Below are 7,372 nucleotides of genomic sequence, written 5' to 3' on the forward strand. Positions count from 1 at the left end.
ATAGCGTCCCATGGGATGCCATACGATATTTGTTTCAAATCCCACCAAGGTCTACTAGTAGGAAGTCGTAAACTACCACCACCATCTGTTCCTTTAGTGACGCCCTTAATAGAAACCATTTTGATACAAGCATTCGGACAGGTTCCTCTTCCTTCGCACCGCTCTCGGAGACCCTGAAAAGGGTCATAGCGATTACCTTCCCATCTCAATAAGTAATCTAATAAGTAAATAAATAAATAACTACAGGCACAGGTACGGTTGTGTGGCAAGAAGCTTGCTTCCCAACCACATGGTTCCGAGTTCAGTCCCATTGCGTGGGACCTTGGGCAAGTGTCTTCTGCCATAGCCTTGGGCCGATCAAAGCCTTGTGAGTAGATGTGATAGATGGAAACTGAAAGAAGCCCGTCGTATATATGTGTTTGTGTGTGTGTGTGTCTTTGTGACTGTGTTTTTCCTACTCTCGCTTGACAACCGGTGCTGGTGTGTTTACGTCCCTGTAACTTAGCGGGGCAAAAGAAACCGATAGCATAAGTACCAGACTTAATAAGTACTGGGGTCGATTCATTCGACTAAAACATCTTCAAGGCGATGCTCCCGCATAGCCGCAGTCTAATGACTGAAACAAATAAAATATGAAGATAAGGATAAATGAATTTCGGAGAAAAAAGAATAACTGATAAGACGCATTAGATAATGTAATTGTTGGAGGTGCACTGAATGAAAGCTGGGATGGTCATATCTGGAACATCTGAGCAGTGCTGACATGCAATAAATCATGCTGTAAACCAAAACAACACAAAAAAGCAATGATATCAATTCGATTACTACAACTATTCCCACCCACTGAAGAATTCTCTATGTGGTCGTTCGACCTGTTGGAAATAGTAGCCAAATTTTCCTTTAAGCGCTCCTCTACGTAATAATAGAAACCTGTAAAATCTGAGGATTGTCTTACATTTGATCGTGAGCCTGCGCTATCAGGGTTGACCTGGAGCTGTAAAACTACTACTACTACTACTATCGCCGCTGCTGCTATAGCTACTGCTGCTTCCGCTGCTGTTACTAATTCTACTACTGATGCTGCTGCAACTACTACTACTACTACTACTACTACTACTACTACTACTACTACTACTACTACTACTATTACTACTACTACTACTACTACTACTACTTGTAGTTAAGAAGCTGGCTTTGCAGTCATGAAATTCCGAGTTCAATCTCAGCACGTGGTATCAAAGGAAAACGTCTTTCACCATAACCTCGGATCGACCCTCGAGTCTTGTGAAGTGAATGGGGAGAGACGGGAGTAGCGTTTTACAGATACTTCCAAAGGATTGTACCTGTAATTCAGGTGTCATATATTGTGCCAGGCTGATCCAACCTGAAAATAATCCAATGAGTATATATGTGCCAGTGGAATACGCAGTCACTTAAATGTTAACGTAACGGAAATGACTGAGAATCCATCATGATCATCAATTACTACAACGGCTGATGGTAGTTCTAATAATTATTTTCTAATTTAATTATAGAGCCAGCAAATTTGAGGAGATAGAGGTTAGTGGATACTAACAGGGCCGGCCCTAGGGTAACTGGCGCCGTAAGCGAATCAAATTTTAAACGACCCCCCCCCCCTATAGGGGTGTGGGGTCACTTAAAAGTGAACCGATCCCAACAAGCTGGGGATTTCCCTAAGAAAGTTTTTAGAGATATGAATAAACATAGGAGCAATTTGAAGTCACTTATAAAGGAAAATTTTAAAATTTATATCTTAAAAATTAATGGAAAAATATATATCTAATAAACATAATGTATTAGAAATTTAATATTTTACTAATTGGATGTGAGCAAATATGGTAAACAAACAGTAGTTCACCAAGCCCTTGTTTGTATTCTTCTTTGATTTGATTTGACTCAAAGGTGTGTGTGTGTGTGTGTGTGTGTGTGTGTGTGTGTGTGTGTGTGTGATACATATTATATAGTATATGATGCATCGAACAAATATACTTCATGCTAGTTACACTCCTCTATACGTAGATCGACCGATGAATCTTACATGTCTTACGAAGTTGAATAGATAATGGTAAACGGTTCTTGAAAAATGTACTGCAGTATAGCTGCAATCCAATGAGTGAAATCATTAAAAGTATTTTTTTTAAATTAAAATTAAAGAAAGAAGTTTTTTGCTAGAGTTATGAACTCTATAATAGTTATATAATTGTTTAACATGAAGAAACACACTCTAAGCATTTTATTAACTGTATAGAGATATTAAAATTATACTTGGATGAGTTTTCTTTTCAAATAAGACCAGCAACATCAATAGGCAATATATGTTAAATATATTAACATATGTTAGGAGATTTAAGTATGAAACGTGAATTTATTCCTAAAATATAAAGTTGTGATGGTATAAGAGATCGCTACGAAGGTAAAAGCAAACAATATATTCTTGTAAATACAATACACATAGCACATGTATCAGCAGTGAATACATTCGGAAGCTAGCCATTATTGGCTACACATCAGCGATGATAGTAAAAAATGTTACCTCGAACACAAGAAGGATAAATATATAAACCATTGGACACTTGTAACATCAGTGATTTTTCAATCACTGTTTTCATATATCAGTGACAACGGATTTTGCCTTCACAAGCGGTTGCCAGTAGCTACTTGCTACTGATGAAGCCCAGGGAGGCAGAAACGTGTATCTGGTAACACCATAACCACTGCTGAACAATTTTCGTCTGCTACTGATATATTTTTGTGTTATTTGACACTGTACGTTTTATAAGAGATACTATCGCACGACAAATACTGCCGCTAATTAGGCTTTTCGTGATGTATCTGCATTAAATATAATACACATGTTACTATTGGATAATATCCCAATTGAAATCTATTCTAAATATATTTGTATTCTAAATAAAAGGTTGTATCATTCCTAAATTACATTCAAGATGTAGGTTGCTTAGCTAACAGAAAAAGGAAGCACATTATTACCTTGTTTAGGAAACAAATAGTTAATTAAAATTTTATTAATCAAAATTGTTAAAAGAAATAGAAAAATATTTTGAAATAAAAAAAGAAAACAAAATGAGAAATATAGGAGTTAAACGCTGACGGTGTTGTCTCAAAAAATTGACCCTAAACAGACAAATCCGTTCCCTAATGTCAACGAGCAATATTTACATGCAGAGAACTCGGTGACGGTGTTGTCTCAAAAAATTGACCCTAAACAAACAAATCCGCCCCCTATTGTCAATGTCGAAGCTCGTATACCTCAATGATAACAAAGCAAAATACGAACCAGATTAGTCGTGACTGGATCACAAAGGGCCACGTACTCGATATAGATCTGTAAGCCTCTAAGAAGCTACGTTACGAGCAATGTTTACATGTAGAGAACTCGGAGACAGTGCTGTCTCAAAAAATTGACCCCAAACAGACAGATCCGTTCCCTAATATCAACGTCGAAGCTCATCATGCCTCACTGTTAACAAAGCAAAATACAAACCGGAATGGTCATCGACCGTGTTACAAAGGACCACGTACTGGAATGTTGAACCAGATTCGAGACAAAAAATCAGCTACTGGTTCAAATCTTCCCGATACACAGGAGCTGGAAGTACCCCACAACCGGAATATTCCAGCAGATGGCGATCCATACTCGTCATCAAATAACCAAAAGAAAAGAATGAAAATGGTCTAGGGAAGATAATAAGGAAGTTCTTACGGCCTTCTACCATGCCATATATTTCCCTACAAATAAATCTAATACTGTACAAACCTACTTAAACTGGAGACAGAAACATCCTGAAGTAAGACCCTACATAGACAGTAACAAACTTGCCATCATCAGAAGAAACATTATGAAAAAAATTACTAACTGAAGTAGAGATTGACCAAATTAAACAAGCAGTAAGGGATAAAAAGAACGAAGCTGCCGTTAAAGAAGATACTACAGAGGAAATAATTATAGACCAACACAGGTCTGATGAAAATGCAATAATAATTGAAAGAATTAATGTAACTGATAAGCAAAGTGAAATACTCTCTGAACCAACCATTAACACTAATGCCGATGAAAATCAAATAGATGAAAAATGTCACACAGAAATTGACCCAACAGAACTACATGATCTAAAAAGTCAAATCATGATTGAATGGCTGAAAATTAAAGAAACCAGTATGAATGAACGCGATACTTTCCCCAAAATTCGCAATTCTAACCAAAACCTGAAAGTAATTGGTAAAATCTGCCTTGCACTTAAGGATATAATTTCAGCTAATGATGTTCATATCAAAGATCTCAACCACCTGTACTATGCATCCACGAAAATCTCAACGATTCTATGTGGTGAAAAGATTAGAAAACGACAACATTCCCACAAAAAGCCTAATTGGCAAGAGCGTATCCAGTACTAAATTCAACTACTTAGTTCTGACATAGAATGTTTGAAAAACCTTAAGTTTGACAAGACTACCAATCCTACAAAAACCCGAAAATTAAAGAAAAAATATAATATGAAAACCATACTTGACATTGATGCCACCATAGAAACCATCAAACAAAAGGTATGTGCTAAAGCTGCCCGCATAGCAAGGTATGAAAAGCGCGTTAGATTCTTCAAGGACAACATGTTAAAAAATAACCCCAAAAATTTTTACAGGAAGATAGGGGAAACACCAGTTACAGTAAAGTCTGTCCCATCAGAAGAAGAAGTGCAGGAATCTTGGAATAAAATTTGGGCAGAAAAAAAAAACACGCAATGAAAAGGCCCCTTGGATTGATAGAATATCTACAGACTTAGATTCCTTAGAGGAGCAAAAGTGGGAGGGTGTCAAGGTAGAAGATATAAGATCTGCTATCACGTGGTCAAGCAAATGGAAGTCTCCAGGAAAGGATAAAATTCCTAACTTCTGGTTGAATGCCTTCCCAGAGAGTCATGAACTGCTAACAACAATTTACAGCGATGTTTTGCAACATCCTAGTATCATGCCCTCTTGGCTAGTTAATGGTTTAACATTCCTACTTCCAAAAAAAAGAAGAAACAAATGAACCAAAAAATTATAGACCCATAATCAGCTTAACAACATTGTATAAAACGCTAACATCTGTCCTGACTGAATATACCTATAGTTTTTTTTTATATAGAAAGTAGCATAGCATAAAGAATGTAAACATGGATCTCATGGTTGTAACGATCAGCTACTCATCCATAAGATGATCTTAGAAGATTGTCACAAACGACACAAAAACTTGTCAATAGCCTGGATAGACTATAAAAAAGCTTTTGATAGCCTACCACATAGCTGGATTAAGAAATGTCTGGAAATGTATAAAATAGCGCCTACTCTGCGAAACTTTTTGTTTGTAAGTATGAGATCATGGAGAAACCACACTGACTTTGAACAGTGACAATGAATCTCTAAATGCTGAAGATATAGAAATTTCATGTGGCATTTTCCATGCTGACTCACTATCACCACTCCTCTTTTGTCTAGCCTTAATACCCTCTCAAAATTGCTCAATGATGCACCGTACGGTTATAAAATGTTTGATAAAAATATAAATCATCTCATTTACATGGATGATTTAAAGCTATTTGCAAAAAAATGACCAACAACTCCAGGGCTTACTAGCGATTGTTAAACAATTCAGTTGTAACATCAGGATGCAATTTGGCCTCGATAAATGAGCAAAAGCTACGGTTATCAAAGGAAAAATAACAGAAACATCTAACGTTAACCTTGACCAGCAGAATGTCATAAAAGAGTTAGAACCAGCGGAGAAATACAAATGCCTAGGGGTATTTGAAGGGGGTGGAATCAAACATTCAGTGGTGAGAGAAAGGATCAGAAAAGAATGTAATCGCAGGGTAAGGGCGATATTCAAGACAGAGTTGAATGCAAGAAACAGGATCGAAGCGACCAATGCTTTAGCCATATCAGTCGTGATTTACAGTTTCAATATCATTAACTGGTCAATTACTGAAATATGTAATCTGGACAGAAAAATACGCAAATTGTTGCCAATGCATATATTGCACCACACTAAGGCAGATATAGAACGACTTTACCTGCCAAGAAAAGAGGTTGGCCGTGGACTTTTACAACTGGAAATAAACAACGAAAATTGCCACAATTGGCCTACACACCTACCTGAAAAACTCTGATGACTGGATGTTAAAACTTGTCTCAAAGCATGAAAACAAGAAAGCATCAGACTCAGTAACAAAAACAGGCAAAGGAATATCTAAGTGAATTCCAAATATAACAAATTCTAGAATTAGACATACTAGAAACATGCGCAGAAAAAGCTAAGCGCATGAAAACCCGTTCTAAAACTGCTGCCTTAGATATTCTTACTGATAAATGGCAAGAAAAATACCTCTATGGCAAATACCCAAAGAGAGCGAATAATGCCGATGTTCACAAAGCCCTTACCCATCAATGGCTAATGGCTTCTGGCTTAAAATCTGAAGCAGAAGGGTTTATCATAGCAGCCCAAAATCAATGCCTACCTACAATGAACTATCAGGCCAGCATATTAAAGAACGGCAGCTTCCCAACATGTCGTGTATATCAACAACAAAATGAAACCAGAGTATCTCGACAGGCATGATAAAGCTGCACGATATATTCACTGGGTAATTTGCAAAAACCTGAACTTGTCCCATGACAAAAACTGGTGGGAACACGAACCACCTCCAGTGCTTGAAAATAATCACATCTCATTACTCTGGAACTTCACCATTCAAACTGACAGAAAGATAGATGCAAATAGGCCAGACATCATACTGAAAGACTTCAGACAAAAATCATGCCTCCTCATTGATATGACTGTCCCAATCGATATAAACGTATCTATCAAGACCTACCAAAAACTAAAGATCTTGAAATAGAAATTAGCAAAATGTGGAACCTGAAGACTAAAACAATAACTGTTGTCATTGTTGCTCTGGGAATGATAGCAAAAGGGGCTGATTGCTTCCTAGCTCAGATACCAAGAAACCCAAAAATGGCAGAAATTCAAAAGATAGTGCTCATGGGAACTGCCCATATCATACGTAAAATACTGATTATATTATCTCAAGTTTTAAAACAAACACATAATTTTCTTATGGTTTCCTAAACATTCTCTAGAACAACACTCTGTACAAAACCAAATATATGGCACTCTAGGCATAACACCAACATGAACTTCTAACTTGTTGTTTCTTAAGGTCTCTGGGTGAGACTTGGAGCCAACTTGTACAAATGTAAAGCAAAAGTCAAGCATAAAATAATAATAATAATAATAATAATAATAATAATAATAATAATAATAATAATAATAATAATAATAATATAATGGGTATCA

Source organism: Octopus bimaculoides, chromosome 6, assembly GCF_001194135.2.
Source record: "Octopus bimaculoides isolate UCB-OBI-ISO-001 chromosome 6, ASM119413v2, whole genome shotgun sequence".
Classification (NCBI taxonomy): domain Eukaryota; kingdom Metazoa; phylum Mollusca; class Cephalopoda; order Octopoda; family Octopodidae; genus Octopus; species Octopus bimaculoides.